Source organism: Mobula hypostoma, chromosome 5 (assembly GCF_963921235.1).
Source record: "Mobula hypostoma chromosome 5, sMobHyp1.1, whole genome shotgun sequence".
NCBI lineage: Eukaryota > Metazoa > Chordata > Chondrichthyes > Myliobatiformes > Myliobatidae > Mobula > Mobula hypostoma.
This window is the reverse complement of record NC_086101.1, coordinates 174438588-174456975: the sequence shown is the minus strand read 5'-3', so window position 1 is coordinate 174456975 and position 18388 is coordinate 174438588. Positions and strand designations below refer to the sequence as shown.

The window sequence follows — 18388 nt, the reverse complement described above, 5'->3', positions numbered from 1 at the left end:
GTATGCAGTATGAAAATAAATGTACTGGGCCGGCTGGTTGCGCAATGACATCAACACCGGACTCTGGAACGGAGGTTCCCGGGTTCGAACCCAGTTGGATCCGCCCCCGAGTACATTTCCCATCTGTGCCGGATTGAGTGTCAAGATCGCAAAATAAGAAAAAGGGAAAAACACTGCAATATGTCTGTGTGAGGAGTGGCGCTCCACACAGTCTCTCTCTCTCTCGCTCCGCAACTTGTAAAGGCATGAAAAAGACTTCGTCCCGCCAACATCGCACACGCACAGACACAGACACACATGCACGCACGCACACGCCAAAAAAAGAAAGAAAATAAATGTACAAAAACAATGCAATAAAAAAGCAATATAAACAACCTCGGAATCCCACCAACCCCATACCTCGTACACAACATTGAAAATATGAATAAATACATCTCAACTAAGAGATATACTCACTTGTGTATACACCCTGAATGCTAACTTCCAGACACATATTGGCTAGACCCTGAAATGAATTCCCCTCACTCACACCACATGAACAGAGATTAACACATTCACATTACTCAGTTTCATTCACATTCAGTCATGAAACAATAAAAGAAAACAAAACTAAAATTTTACAAAACTTTTTACAACATGTTGCCTTGTAGTTAAAATCACTAGAAAGTCCAGCCCACTCGGCCAGTAAGGAACTTCGCACAACCACACCCCATCCAGCGCCAATACTTTAACGCGCAAAGATCTAAAGCATCCACATGTAAAACATATCAAATTACTGATATTCTAGATTTACAAACAAGTATAAATGAATTTACATGGATATTATCAAATCTTATTCCCCTTTTCTCACAATATGACCAGTACTCATCGCACTCAATGTTCATTCTAGAACATTGTAACTCTTCTTTCTACTCCACAAGTGCATAATGATGTCACCGTTTTCTCTTAAAGGTTATTTTCTCTAAAGTGCTATTTTAGCATTCAGGGTGTACACACAAGTGCACTTTAACGATAAAAAATAATATTCAACAGTCACCTGTTTATGGTGAAAAGAAGCAGTCCCCTGTAGAATAGCGAGTGACAAGTAAAGGCCCCCTTTATTCCCACTCTTTGCCTTCTGCCAGCCAGCCAATCATCTAACCATGCTAGTATCTTTTCTATTTAGCAGCCTCGTTTGTGGCAGTTTGTCAAAGACCTTCAGAGAATCCAAGTAAACAACATCCACTGACTCAAACACGAGGAAGTCTGCAGATGCTGGAAATCCAAGCAGCACACACAAAAGTTGCTGGTGAACGCAGCAGGCCAGGCAGCATCTATAGGAAGAATTACAATCGACGTTTCGGGCCGAGACCCTTTGTCAGGACTAACCGAAAGAAGAGATAGTAAGAGATTTGAAAGTGGGAGGGGGAGAGGGAGATCAGAAATGATAGGAGAAGACAGGAGGGGGAGGGATGGAGCTAAGAGCTGGAAAGATGATTGGCAAAAGGGATACAAGACTGGAGAAGGGAGAGAATCATGGGATGGGAAGCGTAGGGAGAAAGAAAGGGGGAGGGGAGCCCAGAGGAAGATGGAGATCAGGCAAGGAGTTGTAGTGAGAGGGACAGAGGGAGAGAAGAGAGAGAGGAAAAAAAGGGGAAAAAATAGTAAATAAATAAATCCACTGACCTCTCCTTTGTCTATTCTGCCTGTTACTTCCTCAAAGAATTCTAACAAATTTGGCAGGCAAGAATTCCCCTTAAGAAAACCATGCTGACTTCAGCCTATTTTATCTTGTGCCCCCAAGTACCTTGAAACTTCATCCTTAATAATGGACTTCAACGTATTCTCAACCACTGTAGTCAGGCTAACTGGCCTATAATTTCCAGTGTTTTGCCTCCCTCCCTTTTTAAGGACTGGAGTAACATTTTCCTGACCTCTGGAACCATTCCAGGATCTAGTGATTCTGGAAAGATCATTATTCATGCCGCCACAATCTCTTCAGCTGTCTCTTTCAGAATCCTGGAGTGCAGTCTATCTGGTCCAAGTGACTTATTGACCTCAGAACTTTCAGCTTCTCAAGCACCTTCTTCTTTGTAATGGTGACTGCACTCACCTTTGCCCTAACACTCGCCAATTTCCAGCATACTGCTGGTGTCTTCCACGATGAATATTGACACAAAATACTTACTGAGTCTGTTCACCGTTTCTTTGATCCCCCATTGCTACCTCTCCAGTGTCTTTTTCCAGTAGTCCAATATCCATTCTTGTTTGTCTTTTACTCTCTTTCTATATATCTGAAAAAAAACTTTTAGTGTCCTCTTTCAGATTATTGGCTTACCTTCATATTTCATCTTTTCTCTTCTTATGGCTTTTTAAGTTACCTTCTAGTGGTTTTTAAAAGCATCATAATCCTTGAGCTTGCCACTAATTTTTGCTATATTGTATACCCTCTCCTTTGTTTTTATGCCATCTTTGACTTCCCTTGTCAGCCACAGTTGCCCCATCCTCATTTAGAACTGATGTAATCAATATTGTATGACTTCAACCCCACCAGTATATACAGAGCTCTATTAAAGAGAAAAACAGATAGGATAAGCAGTACAAAGCACCACTCATTGTTCTCCCACCATCTCTTCCCTGTAAAGTTTAATGATACAGAAAATAAATTGTCTGGAAAATTAAAACAGAAGTCACATTGCACTGCCAAGGCAGTGCAAATGGAATTTTTGAGCACTTTGACAAACTGATGCACATTGGTAATAAACAAGACTTCTTGCCTTTGAGAGTTTATTGTACATAACACTTAAACCAGCAAATTAATTTAAATTTTGGCAGCAAGAAAGACTGTAACTATACAGCAGGACAATCTTCTCCCCCTTCCCCCTCCAGTCAGGGCACAAAGACAAAATATTTTAACGTGGATTTTCAGCCTATTTTCTTTTTTTTTGTAATTTATTTTTTATTGAATTTTATCATCAAACAAACATTTCCGTAAGATGTATTTCAGATACTGTACATATATATCATATAATCCAAAACAAAAGGTGAATGAGCCTTCTTTAAAATATTTGTGTCTACTTGTCAGCAGTGTTCTACTTTCACTTGTTAGGTGGATAGTGTGGATTTATTTTTATTATTATTCTTACAGCAGAGTACAAACATCATAATGTCAAAGAAATGTACAGTATAGAAATATTCCTGTCAGCCCACCACATCTAAGCTGATCTTTAAGCCCAACTGCATTTATTCTATTTGCCCCATTAGGACGTATCTTCAAAGCCTTCCCTGTTTCAGTGTCTATTTAAATACCCCTTAAATGTAGTGTAAGTCGACCTTCACTAATCCGGCACCATTGGGACCTGAGGAGAGTGCCGGATTAGTGAAAATGCCGAATTACAGAAGGATCACATTAAGCATAATCAGTGCCGGGTTATCAAAGGAACCGGATTACAGGTAGTCGGATTAGTGAAGATCGACCTGTAATTGACTTTACTATTGGCAGCTTTCACCCTGATCTCATATTCAATTTTCCAGTACAGTAGCTTTCAAAAAATCAAAAGGGACTGCAGATGCTGGCAATCAGAAATAAAAACAAAAAATGCTGGAAATACCCAGCATGTCAGGCAGCATCCGTGGTAAGATGAGCAATCAATGTTCCAGGTCTTCAGCCCAACCTCAGAACACGAACGTTCATTTCTGTGGTGCCTAAAAAAAAGAAAATGTATCATGAAAGAAAAAGATACTAACCCACAGAAGGTGATGAAGTCTAGAAATCACAGTCAGTTTCATGGAAATGCAATATTTGAGAAATAATGTCCCATCACAATGTTTCACTTTGCCATTTTTCAAACAGATCAGGTCTCAATATGAATTGTCCCTTGTATGTCACTTGTGTTAAAAGAAAAATCCATGACCACATTATGTACCCCCAAGTGAAACACAATTGATATCTTCTTTTAATTTCAAAGTTCAAAGTAAAATTTATTATCAGGGTACATACATGTCACCACATCCAGCCCTGAGATTCTATAGCAAATCTATAGAACAATAACTATAAACAAGATCAGTGAGCAACAAACTGTGCAAATGCAAATATAAGTAAATAGCAATAAATAACGAGAACATGAAATAATAAGATCAGGAGTCCTTAAAGTGACCCCATCGATTGTCAGGACACCAGAAGTAAAATGAATGCAGTTATTGCTTTTGTCAAGAGCTTGCTCATTGTGGGTAGTAACTGTTCTTGAGCCTGATGGTGTCAGTTCTGAGGCTCTTGTTTCTTCTACCTGATGGCAGAAGCAAGGAAAGAGCATGGCCTGGTTGCTGAGGATCTTTGACAATGGATGCTTCTTTTCTACGGCAATGTTTCATGTAGATGTGCTCAATGGTTAGGAAGGATTTACCCATGATGTACTGATCCAAATCCATTACTTTTTGTAGGATTTTCCATTCAAAGGTATTGGTGTTCCCATACCAGGCCATAATGCAGCCAGTCAGCACACTTCACACCACACATCTTTGGAAATTTGTCGAGGTTCTTCATGATATGCTGAACCTCTGCAGATTCCTGAGTAAGTAGAGGTGCTGTCGTGCTTTCTTTACAATTATATTTATGTGATTAGTCCAGGACAAGGTCCGGTGAGATAGTAACGCCCAGGAATTTAAAGTTACTGACCCTTTCATCCTCTGATCCTCTGATTGTGCACAGCTGTACCCCACAGACAAGAAAGTTATTTGTGATGTTGTTTTTACTGTCATGTCAATTGAGGAGTAAATATTGATTGGACATATCCCCTGTACTTCAAGTAAAGTTTTCAGACTTTTGTATTGAGCTGAGAATGGAGAAAAGTAGTCAGGGCTTTTGTGTAATACTTCTCTTTCCAACTGACTACCTATTGTAGGACAGCATTTCCTTGATACTGTGCAAGTTCGCACTTTAGTCATTCAAGTGATGTTACAGCATCTCAAGTTTCAGATGCCCAGGCGTACCTCTTGGTCAAGATTGTTTCCTTACCTTTCTAGTCAGGAAGAAAACAATGCAGATTTATTTTTTCTCTCTGATCACCAGCAGTAAATGGCATGAGAGAAAATCCCATTGCATTTCACAATCTTTGCTGGCCTCAGACAAGGAGCAAATTATAGAAAACAGAAAAATGTTTTGTTATTCAAGAAGGGCAGTGGAGATATTTCGATTGCTGCAGCAGTTTGTAAAGATTTTGTGCGTTCTCCATGTGACTGTATGGGTTTCTTCCAGTTTCCACCCACATCCCAAAGACATATAGACTAGGATTAGTAAGTCGTATGCATGGTATGCTTTGTTGGTGTTGGTTACATGGTGACATTTGCGAGCTGTCCCCAACACATTCTCACTGATTTGATTTCACTCAAATGGAACATTTTAGTGTATATGTTGACGTACACGTGACAAATAAAGCTAATTGTTATCTTTATCTTTAGATAATTAAAAGACTGTGAGTCTAATATCAATGGTAGTGAAGTTTTTGAGAAAAGACCTAACAGTATTTAATTGTTGAGATACAGAGTGAAAAAGGCTTTCCAGCCCTTTGAGCCATGCCACCCAGCAATCTTCCAATTTCATCTTAGCCTAATCACGGGACAATTTACAATGACCAAATAACCTACCAAATGTTATGTCTTTGGACTGTGGGAAACCCATATGGTCACGGGAAGAACGTACAAACTCCTTTCAGGCTGTGGTGGGAATTGAACCCTGGTCACCTGTACTGTAAAGCATGGGGCTAACCACTACACAACCATGCCACCCAGTGTTAATGTACATCTGGAAGGTAGGGATTAATCAAAAATAATAAGATCAGCTTTGTTATGTTAAGATCATATCTGACAAATTTGTTTGAATTTTTCAGTTGATTGATGAGGGGAGTATGGTTGATACAGTTTCTATGGTATTCAACTAACCACTTGGGAGATAGCTTCAGAGGAGAGGAGCCCATGGGATTGAATGAAATTAGACTCAATATAGTCTTGATCTTAGAAGGCAGGGGCAAAGGAAAAGTGCTCTTTTTGTAGTTAGAAGCCTGTGACCAATAGTACTGTATTTGGATGTGAATATGTAGGTTATGATAAGTAAGTTTGTTGTTTATATGAAAATTGTGAGAAAGGTGGTCCGAGCCGTTTGGTCTATATTGGTGAGTTGGTGAGATGGCAGACAGCATTTATTCCAAGTGAATATGACATGATGCATTTTGGAATGGCTGACAAGGCAAAGATCTATAGAATGAACGGCAGAACAGAATGTACAGTAAGGTTTGAGGATCCCTGAAAAAGACAGCAGAGATAAATTATATTGTATAGGAGACAGGTTACAGAATATAAGAGCAGAGTGATTATAATACCACTGTGAACAGCATTAGGTCAACCTCAGTTGGAGCACTATGCATTTCTGGTCACCACACAACAGGAAGGATGTGTCGGCACCAGAGACGGTACAGAAGAGTTTCCCAAGGGTGTTGCCTATAGCATTCCAGTTATAAGGATAGACCTAAAAGGGTGGGCTTGCTTTCCTCATTTGCGGAGGAGGCTGAGGGGAACCTGACTGAGACGTGCAAAATTCTGAATTGAATTGAATTGACTTTATTTCTTACATCCTTCACATACATGAGAAGTATAAAGCTTTATGTTACATCTCCATCTAAATGTGCAATGTGCAAATAATAGTAATTTGTAATAAATAGTATGTACAACAGGACAGTCAATATAACATAGAAATACAATTGTATCTGCGTGAATTAATCAGTCTGATGGCCTGGTGGAAGAAGCTGTCCCGGAGCCTGTTGGTCCTGGCTTTAGTGCTGTGGTACCATTTCCCAGGTGGTAGCAGCTGGAACAATTTATGGTTGGGGTGACTCGGGTCCCCAATGACCCTTCGGGCCCTTTTAATGCATCTATCTCTGTGAACGTCCTGAATAGTGGGAAGTTCACTTCTCCAGATGCGCTGGGCTGTCCGCACCACTCTCTGCAGAGTCCTGAAATTGAGGGCGTTACAGGCCTGCAACAAGCATTAATGCAGCCAGTCAGGATGCTCTCAATTGTGCCCCTGTAAAAAGTCCTTGGGATTTGGGGACTCATGTCAAACTTCTTCAATTGTCTGTGGAGAAAGAGGCTCTGTTGTGCTTTTTCAACCACTCAGCCGGTATGTACAAACCAGTGAGATGAGGGGCACAGATACCTGTAGGATGAATAATGAGAAACTTTTCATTAAAGCAAAGGTGTTTAAAACTAGAGGGCATAGATTTAAGATAAAGGGAAGGAGATTTAGAGGGAACCTGTGGAAGAATTTTTTTCACCCAGTGGATGCTTGAAATCTGAGGGTGTTGTGAAGGCAAAGGCTCGCAAAAGTAAATTAAAGTATCTAGATGTGCACTTGTGTTATCAAACCATAAAATGATAATGGTCAAGTGTTGGAAAATAGGACCAATATAGAATGGTACTGAATGCCTGGCATGTGGTGGACCATAGTTCCTGTTTCTTTGCTGTATAAGAGTGTCGGTCTCATTAGCTTCCAAAGGATTCAAAGTATGTTTATTATCAGAGAATGTATAAATTATACAACCTTCAGATTCGTCTGCTTCCAGGCAGCCACAAAGCAAGAAACCCCCAAAAAAAGCAAGATCATCACTCATAGTCATAGTCATAGTCATATTCATACTTTATTGATCCCGTGGGAAATTGGTTTTCGTTACAGTTGCACCATAAATAATTAAATAGTAATAAAACCATAAATAGTTAAATAGTAATATGTAAATTATTCCAGGAAATAAGTCCAGAACCAGCCTATTGGCTCAGGGTGTCTGACCCTCCAAGGGAGGAGTTGTAAAGTTTGATGGCCGCAGGCAGGAATGACTTCCTATGACGCTCTGGGTTGCATCTCGGAGGAATGAGTCTCTGGCTGAATGTACTCCTGTGCCCACCCAGTACATTATGTAGTGGATGGGAGACATTGACCAAGATGGCATGCAACTTAGACAGCATCCTCTTTTCAGACACCACCATCAGAGAGTCCAGTTCCATCCCCACAACATCACTGGCCTTACGAATGAGTTTGTTGATTCTGTTGGTGTCTGCTACCCTCAGCCTGCTGCCCCAGCACACAACAGCAAACATGATGGCACTGGCCACCACAGACTCGTAGAACATCCTCAGCATCGTCCGGCAGATGTTAAAGGACCTCAGTCTCCTCAGGAAATGTGCAGGGAAAGAGAAATAAAATACAAATCATGCAAACAATTAAAGCAAGTAACAGCATTCTGAACCAAACTGAGTCCATAGGCCTGGAGCCCGGAGCAGCCCGAATAGGCCCAAAGCCTCGGTCTCAGTTCATCACACAATGGGACAAATTGCTGTGAATCTCGCAGACATGAAACACGTAGAATCTGGAGCTATCTCACAGCCTCAGCGCCACGGAGGGATGAGTGAACAACGTGAAGAAAAGAACAGAATATGCCTTACTAACATGCAGTTCCACTAACCAAGGATTTTTTTTTGTCTCATTATATCAAACATATTTTAAATGAAAATCTTCTCAAGCCTATCCTTGTTCAAATAATCTCATGTGTTTTGTATTTAAGCTGTGTTTTGCTTGTTTGAAAATGAACAGTTAATTGGACGATCCACCAGTATAAGGATTCATTTGGAAGCACATATTTGCAAGGTTACCAATGAACAGAAGCCACACTCCATCCTCTGCTAGGTTCATGATTCTATTACCTGTGGACTGACATCGTTGCCTATTAATTCCTTCCAATTCTTCGATGAAGGGAATGTTAGTTTTAGCTTCTGAGTACCTGCCGGTCAAAATTTCTTCTCAGAGTTAAACCTGACAATAAAGATTAATCACTGATGGTCTGATGAAGAGATTCATGAATAGGTCAACAATTCCCAACGGATTCTGTAAGCTGCCACTTCAAAAGGATGATGGGGTGAAAGTAGTGACGGTAAAGTGGCATTCAGCCTTCAGAAGCGTCACCTTTCAAAATCTGTAAAATCGAATGCTGTAAAGTGTAATGGGAGGGCGAAGCAGATTGGTAAAATGATTATTTTAAAAGCATCCCATGTCACGGTTATCATCTCACAAAATAGAATAAACCCTTGATGAGAAGCACTAAAGTGTCTGATCAGCATGCAAACCAGTAAGAGAGAGAGGCAGATAACCCCAGTCTTATCTGGTTAGCACATTAAGTGGATTATTGGAGCTTTGCGCTATAATAGTTGAACTGAAGATCAGTGGCCTGCATGTTCCCATTTTAAAGGACTTTTTCTTTACATTGTCTGAGGAAGAGTGGCAAGCTGAGTTTGAAGTACCCTGCAATTGGGATCCACTTTTTAATTGAACCCGGGTCAGTTTAAAGCCATGTACACATGCAAAATCTCAACTGTAGTGAAATATTTAGAAAGCACCCTACAGCATAGAAAGCTTGGGCACTGGTCTTTAATGTGGTATCCAGTGAATACCTTTAAAATAGCTACCATATTATTACCTAATTTGACCCATAATTTCCAGAATTCAGCTACTAATTAGACACCCATTTGAACAGATGGCTATCTGGAAATTCATCCCCAGATGGGAGTTCTGAGCATGCTACATAGCTATGCTGCTGTAATGTATTCTTGTGCTAAAATTCATTCCACTGAAGTCAATGAGATTTAATATTCCAGGCACAAGACAGTGTATTGACATGATTATATATTGTGTTCAGTACCACTGACCAGATATCAATTTCAAAGAAGCTATTTCTCTTTGGGTGTTCCCTAAATTAAATCAGTATCCTAAAACTCCTGAAGCAAAGTTAACCTGACACATATGGTATGGAGGCACCAATGCACAGGATCCGAAAAAGCTGCAGTGTTGTAAGCTCTTTAAGCTCCATCGTGGGCACTAGCCATTGAAGATACCTTCAAAAGGTGATGCCTCATAAAAGACGACAGCCATTATTAAGGGTCCCACCATCCAGAACAGGCCCACTTCTCATTGCTACCATAAGGAAGTGGGTACAGGAGCTTAAAGGCACAATCTAAATGTTTTAGGAACAGCTTCTTTCCCTCCACTATAAGATTTCTGAATGGTCCATGAACACTACCTCACTATTTTCCCCTCTTTGCACTGCTTAATATTTTTATACATTTCTTACTGTAACTAGAATTTTTTTATGCTTTACACTGTATTGAGAAAGTTGGAAGAGCTTGAGGCCTGTTGTCAGACAAATAACTGCTTCCTTAATGTCAACAAGACAAAGGGGATGGTTATCGACTTCAGGAGAAGTCAGACCACTCACACCAGCCTCTACATTGGAGGCACAACAACGGAACTGCAAGCAGCTTTAAACATCGGGGAGTCCACCTGACTCACAACCTTTAATGGTCCCGGAACAAATCCTACACCGTCAAGGGATCTTACCAATGCCTCTTCTTTCTGAGGAAGCTGAAAAGAGCTGAACTTTGCACATCCCAATGATGCCTAGATGCCAAAAAATGAATAAATTAGGAAAAACAACCATATGGAATCAATTTTCTCCTCAAAGGATTTCCAATGTATTAACTATGAGAATATATAATTAATGCATAAATAAATATGCAAGTATGTCTTTTTATATGACACTAATAAATGTAGACATTGTTTATAATTGATGCACTCATTGGAAGTTTACAATATGCCTATGATCCCAGTTCCATGCCCTAATGATACCTCTGAGAACATAGGGAGAAGACATGCAAACACCACTATTTCCAACTCTGTGCATGACTGGAAATGCATTACCATTTGGAGCAACACCTCATATATTGTCTGGGTAGTCTCCAGCCCCTTGGTATGAACATCGAATTCTCCAACTTCTGGTAATTCCCTCCCCCTCCCTTCCCCTATCCCAGTTTCACTCTGCCCCCCTCCCCCAGCTGCCTACTACCTCCCTCATGGCTCCACCTACTTCTACTACCCATTGTGTTTTCCCCTATTTCTTCTTCACCTTTCCTGTCTATCATCTCCCTGCTTCCACTCCCCCACCCCTTTATCTTTCCCCTTACTGGTTTTTCACCTGGAACCTATCAGCCTTCTCCTTCCCACCCTCCCCCCACCTTCTTTATAGGGCCTCTCCTTCCCTCTTCAGTCCTGATGAAGGGTTCCAGCTCAAAACATTGACTGATCATTTCCACAGATGCTGCCCGACCTGCTGAGTTCCTCCAGCGTGTTGTGAGCGTTGCTTTGACCCCAGCATCTGCAGAGTATTTTGTGTCATTACTGTTGTCACTGGGACAGAAACCTGAATCTTCTATTTTAATAGGAACAGTGTCCACATGTACCCTGACAGCTCAGCACTATCGCTGCAGAGATAATTAGGGATGGGGAATAATTACTGGCTTTGTCCTTGGTGCCAAATTGATTTTTGAAAAAATGCTCACACTCAGATTGAAGATGTTATTTTAGATAGCTTCAAGTTGAATCAAAACTGCTTTAAATGTATGAAGATGATAAAATAGAAGCAAGAGTGGGCTACTTGGCCTCTCATTCCCATCCTGCTGTTCAATGGCTGATATGGCTACCTATGCAATCAGACATATCAAAAGCAAAATATAACATCACTTGTGAAATGCTATAATTCTGGTTGTAAATTTCAATGACTCAATCCCTTCAATAAGATTTCAGATCTCAGCTGGATGCACAAAAATAGTTCAGTACCAACTGAGTGATCAGTCGTTAAATGCAAATATGCCTGAACAAACCTCTTGTTTTTTCTGATGGCAGTGCATGCCATTGTCAGGTCACTGGCAGCCTTGTAGTAATATACGAAGTGTTGATTTCAGCAACCAGTCCCCGTGTTAAGTTAAGCAGGGGAAGAAATGAAGCAATATTGCAAATAGACTCTTATCCTTTTTCCTAAATGCAAGAAATTCCACAGATGCTGGAAACCTAGAGCAACACACATAAATATTCTGTCTTCTTTTCCTTTCCTTTCCAGTCCTGATGAAATGTCTCAGCCTGAAATGTTGACTGTTTGTTCCTCTCCAGAGATGCTGCCTGATCTGTGGAGTTCCTCCAGCATTTTGTGCATGTCATCCTTTCCCTTCTGTTCTCAGAAAAGTTCTATAATTTTATTTGCCAGCAGGAATTATAAAAGAACTCTACTGAACCCATAATGAACCTATAATGAACCCATAATGGTCTGAACAATGGAAAACCTACGTCTACTCTGTGAACAACAGGAATTCTGCAGATGCTGGAAATTCAAGCAACATACATCAAAGTTGCTGGTGAACGCAGCAGGCCAAGCAGCATCTATAGGAAGAGGCGCAGTCGACATTTCAGGCCGAGACCCTTCGTCAGGACTATTCTGTGACTACTCTGTGACATGGTTTTGTCTCTATTCAACTCTCCGGGAAATAATTTGATTGTACTTCTTTCCCCACCAATCGGATTTCATTGTACTTGAGATTCACATGAAAAGATGATTGCAAACATAGAATGTGCTTCAGGACCCAGATTTTACTGATCAAAGGATTTTGATTATGCTATCCGGAATGATGAGCAATCTCAAGTGGGCATTGAAAATGACAAATTCCGAAGCAATAGATGTAATAAATCATCATTTTAAATGCCTCTGAATTTTGTGGCTGATTTCACAGAATGGTTGCTATAACTAGTCATTGGAGATACTTTGTGTTATTTGAGGTGGATTTTTTTTAATAGATCAGAATTGCTTTGCCTGTAGGACGTAGTAAATGGAGTGTATTTGGCCTGGAGACTGGTGACCACTGATGTTCTACAGGGATCTGTTCTGGGATCTTTGTTCATTGTGAATGTTGTAAGTGACTTGAATGAGGAAGTGAAAGAGTAAGTTTGCAAATGACACAACAGTGGTAGTCTTGTGGATCGTGTAGAAGGTCATTTGAGGTGAGAACAGAACATTGATAGGATGCAGAGCTGTGCTGAAATGTTGCCGATGGTGTTCAGTTTTGAGAAGTGAAGTAATTCATGTTAGAAGTTGAACTTGAAAGCAGAATACAGGGTTAATGGCAGGATACTTAGCAGTGTGAAGGAACAGAGGGATCTTGGGGTCCATGTCCATAGTTCCCTCAAAGTTGCATGCAAAGTTGATAGGGCGATTAAGAAGACATACAGTATGTTGGCCTTCATTATTCAGAGGGCAAACACAAGGAAATCTGCAGATGCTGGAATTTCAAGCAACACACATAAAAATTGCTGGTTAATGCAGCAGGCCAGGCAGCATCTGTAGGAAGAGGTACAGTTGAAAGGGTCTCGGCCCGAGACGTCAACTGTACCTCTTCCTATAGATGCTGCCTGGCCTGTTGCGTTCACCAGCAATTTTTATGTGTGTTATTCAGAGGGATTGAGTTCAAGAACCACGAGTAATGTTGCAAGTCTATAAAACTCTGGTTAGATCACACTGAGTACTTTGTTAATTTCTGCTTGCCTCAAGATAAGGAAGCATGTGGAAGCTTTAGAGAGGGAGCAGAGGAGATTTGCCAGGATATTGCCTGGATTAGAAAGCGTGTCTTACGAGGATAGGTTGAGTGAGCTAGGGCTTTTCAATTTGGAGAGAAGGAGGACGAGAGGTGACTTGATAGAGTCACACTACAATTGTTCACATTTTTGACTAAAGAAGTTAATTAGCAATCACTATTCCATTGATAAGTACTTTTACTATATGCTGCTAATTTCCAAGTTTAACTTTCTGCGATGCTTTTAGTAGGCAACTACTGTGCAGTGAAAACTAAATGTGAATTTTCTTAAGCTAATTCCAGATCATTACTATATGATTGTGGTGTGCATGTTTTCCAAGCCAACTTGTACATCAATAGCATAATTCATGCACCATTATTTATTTGGTACAATCTGGCTAATTGTTGAGTAATGATTTGTCTTCAGGTGGGAAAGTTTGCACTGTCCTCATACATTCCAGTCAGTAAGAGAAAGAAGGGAATAGGGAATGTTAGTACCATCTTTAAAGTCTGTCCTTAACGTCTATTCTGATGCATGGGGGAAGAGATAAAAGGGTCGTTCTTGATAGGGTAGACAAGGTAATTGTTTCCAAGGGTATGAATGATATTTGGAACAGACAGACAGAAGAAATTTAAATTAAATTGGAATGATGTTTGGCACAGACATTATGGATGACTGGTCTGTTCCTGTGCTATATTGTTATCTGTTCTATGTTATTTCATCATCAAATTATGAAAAATCCCAGTTGAGGCCTGGGGATAGGATAGTTCAGGTTGGTACGTAATTGAAGAGGTAACTAAATGAGACAATGATATTGAGATTGATGTAAATTTCAGTAAGGTCTTTGGCTAGCTTCTACACCGAAGACTAGTCTAAAAGTAAAGTTCTCTCAGGATCCAGAGCAATCTGACTTATTTCATCCAAAAGTGGTTTGTTGGTAGGTATAAAGGGTTTGGTCAAGATAGTATATGCGGTTGGTAGCTTGTGACCTGTGGTGTACCAGAGAAGTGCCTGAATCCAAGGGCACTCAATGTTCTTGCAGGGAACTTTACAAGAGCAGTTGGAAGTGTTTTAAACTAACATGGCAGGGGGATGAGAGTCAGTATTATTGAGCTGAGGATATGATGGATGTAACATAAATGGCGGGAGGAGAAGATGGCGGCGCAACGCAGCTCGCAGTGGCCACTCTGGTGGTGATGTTTGTTATTTGTCAAGTGGGGTGCTGTGCACAATCCTGATTTGATGAAGACGGACGTGAGAGCACGGAGGAACATCTGGTGAAACTTCAAAAATGCCTGCTTCACTGCTGCTGCTACTGTGTGGTCCAGAATCTCCGGAGGAGAAGGCCCCGAGTCCTTGGCTTTGCTTGTTGCTCGGCGGCCGGGACGGGGTCGAAGCGCTCGGCAGAGGATGGTGCTCGGAGAGGCTGTGTCAGAGGGGCTGATCAGAGGCTCGAAGTTTTCAGACGGACTCAGAGACCGCTGCGATCGGGTGCTTCAAATGGTGCTGCATCGGCGAGTTGGCGGCGCTTGGAGGTTCATGGCGGGGAGAATTCCTCCCTTCTATCGCCTATGTGAGATGATGAGTCTATCGGGACTTTGAGACCTTTTTTTACTGTGCCCCTGGTCTGCTCTTTATCAAATTATGGTATTGCTTTGCACTGTTATAATTATGTGGTTTTGTCCGTTTTAGTCTTGGTTTGTCCTGTGTTTTCCTGTGACATCATTCTGGAGGAACGTTGTATCATTTTTTAATGTATGCATTTCTAAATGACAATAAACGAGGTCTGAGTGTCCACATAATCTAATCTAATGTAAAGAAAGACTAGCCAGTAATTGGATACAAATGCAGACAGAGTAAAGTGTTAAATTGTACCACAGAGGCAAAATTCATAAGGGCAAAGAATACAGAGTTAAAAATACAATTGGACTAATGAACTGCCACCTGTCTTCAGGAGTTTCAGCCCGCTTATGATCAAGACTCCCTTGAAGTGGCGGGCCAGCAGTGCTAAAGCACCACCTCCCACTGGTGAACTTAAAAACTTGGCATCTGCCTCTATCAGTCACTTCCATCCAACAGATAGTCTGCATTTTAGGTGTCTATGCAACTACTGAAGGGTTTGCAAGATATGTATACACTGTCTGACTATCTGCCCCTCTGGACATATTTGGTCCACACCCATGCTGATCCTTTCTTTGCTGCCTCAGCTACAGCCCTGCTGGTTGACTTGATCTCTCTTCTAGTGAAGCCAAGGTCATGCAGCCACTTCTGGAAAGTGAACGCAATAAACCCACGGCAGCCTACTTCGAATGGATAGCATGAGACCTTCCACCCTCTGTCTCTGCACTCTGATCTTAACTCTGCATACTTGGTTATCTTGCGCTCATGGGCTTCATGGATGTTGTCTTCCCAGGGGACTGTGAGTTCACCAATTACCACTTCTCCACTGGTGTCAGACCATACGATTATATCTGGACGCAATGTTGTGAAAGATATTTGCTCTGGGAAACTGCCTTTCCCGTCCATGTCAGCCTTGACACGCCAATCATTGGCTGAAGAAAGTATGCTTGATCGTGAGTCTGCGCTGTACACCCTTGACTTGGAGCCTTCTTTCACAAATGATATGCGATGTTCTGTGCAGCATGGGGCATGAGATAAGTTGTGCTGCAGTACTCTCTGCTCATCCGCTTCTGTCACAACTTTGAGAACATTGTTATGTCTCCAAGTGTACACGTCGCTGGAAAGATTGACTCTGCATGCACTCAAAATATGTTGAAGTGTTCCCTTCTCGCCACAAGCAGCACACCTGTCTGTCTTATCTTCATACCAGGTGCTGAGGTTGGCGGTGTTGGGAGCAGATTGTACGCTGCTCTGCATAGAAAAGAAATGCAGAGCAGTTCCATCTGCCACAGAACATTCCAAGATAGATGTCGTTGTTCAACACTTTCCCACCGGGTCCAAGCCCCTTGTTTGGCCAGGCCAGCTGTTTTAGTTAACCTCTTCTCCTCTTCTACCTCTCGTACTTATTGTGTTACAAGCTCATGGTGCTCCTTACCTGTAGAAGATGACCACCACTTGTGGGTTACCCACCCAAGTCCCTGGTGGCCTAGCTGGATAGCCCCAACCGTCTCCTTGTGCTTCAATCTAGACTCTGCCTTATCACCTGCTACACGGGCTGATCACTTCTTGCCTGATCTCACATCTGGCTGGGTATTCTTGATGACAGGGTCTTTTGAGTCTCGAAGCATCAAGAATGATCTTACCTTGGCAACCTTGACCTCTTCAACAAGGGATTGCACTGGGATGGTAAACTTTGTCTGGCTACTGTGGATTGCAACATTGGTGAGGTTGCTCGGTACTCCAAGCCACTTCTTCACATACTTGTTGATCTTCCATTCCATTGCCTCAACATGGGACATTGCCACTTCATAGACAGTTAGTGGCCACATTATCCGTGGCATCAGTCCATACTGCAAGCACCATAACTTCAACTTGCCAGGCAAGCCACACTTGTCAACAGACATCAGACCTCTGCTGATCTGTTCTCCTGTCTCTTGAACCCTCTTGGTGTCTCTCAGCTCCTCTGTGCACCATCGCCCGAGGCTCTTAATTGGTTGGTCCTGAATGGATGGAATCTCCACTACACAAAGGGTGAAATGAAAGTCAACCAGCTTTCCTCTCCTAAGAACAAGGATCCTTGACTTCTTGGTCTTGAACTTCATTCTTCCCCAATCCATTAGCTCCTCAAGTCTAGATAGTACATTTTCCACTGCCTCCGTGCTGGGACCCAAAAGGGTGAGATCGTCCATGAACACTCCTATTGGTGGTAACTCCCCTCCGCCATCAAGTGCGACACCTGGTCCCACTGATTCTGCAGCCCTCACAATAACCTCCATGGCTAACACAAAAAGGATGGGTGAAATCGCACATCCCATTCGGATTCCAACGTCCAAGCTCTGCCACCTAGATGTAAACTGCTGAGTGGAAAACCTCATCCGGAAATCGTTCTAGTACTGCATAACAAAGTTCCTCACCTTAGCAGGAATCCATAGGAATTCCATCACAAACTCAATCAGGACATGGAGAAGAACAGAACCATATGCATTTGCCAGATCAAGCCAAACTACAGCCAGATTTCTTCTCAACCTTTTTGACTCCTGGATGGTATGCCATATCATACTAGAATGTTCAAGGCAGCCTGGGAAGCCTGGTATTCCTGCCTTCTGCACAGATGTACTTACTAATCCATTCTCTATCTCAAATGAAGATATTCTTTCTGCCAGAGTGCCAAACATAATCTTCCCCTCTACATTCAAGAGTGAAATTGATCGGAACTGATTCAATGTAGAAGAATTCTCTTACTTTGGGATATATGCTCCTTCAGCCTCACTCCATGACAAAGGAACAACACCTTGTCTCCACACCACCTTTAACAATCTCCACAAGTATTTCCTCAGCTCTTCACACTTCTCAAACACCTTATATGACACTCCATTAGGTCCTGGCACTGAGCCTGACTTTGCCTTTCTGATGAACCGTTTGATTTCTGCCAATTTGGGTTCTGACAGATCGAACTTCACTCCTGGCTTGGTAGGCTTCACAAGCCCTGAAATATCAAGCAAAGGAGCCTCCCGCTGTTCGTTAGAGTAAGTGCTTGCCAGGTGATCCTCAAGTTATTGTTGAGAGATGTTAAGCTGCCCGCTCTTACTTTGTTGAAACAGTTTCTTTCTGAACCTGTGAGGGTTCTCAAAGAACGACTTTTTTGCCTTCTCTCTCTTCTTTCTCTTTTTACGTTGTGACTCTGCACGATGGAATGATGCTAACTTTATTCGAAAATGCTCTCGGAGATCAGCAAGCCCTGGCTTATCACCCTCACTTGCTACCTTCCACCTCTGTCTCAACGATCTAAGCTCTCTCCTC

At 41.8% G+C, this 18388-nt stretch overlaps 1 protein-coding gene and 1 long non-coding RNA gene across 9 annotated transcripts in view; one reads left to right on the top strand and one right to left on the bottom strand.

Annotated features, from left to right (window-relative positions):
• LOC134346356 (uncharacterized) overlaps window positions 1-1124 on the bottom strand; it is a 57758-nt gene extending 56634 nt beyond the window's left edge. For both annotated transcript variants that reach the window (XR_010017915.1, XR_010017914.1), the window contains exon 1: window positions 1037-1124. This is a non-coding gene — a long non-coding RNA (uncharacterized LOC134346356). The remainder of the gene's footprint in view (window positions 1-1036) is intronic.
• The window catches only part of tenm3 (teneurin transmembrane protein 3), a 2629382-nt gene that overhangs the window by 584484 nt on the left and 2026510 nt on the right, over window positions 1-18388 (top strand). The window lies entirely within an intron of this gene.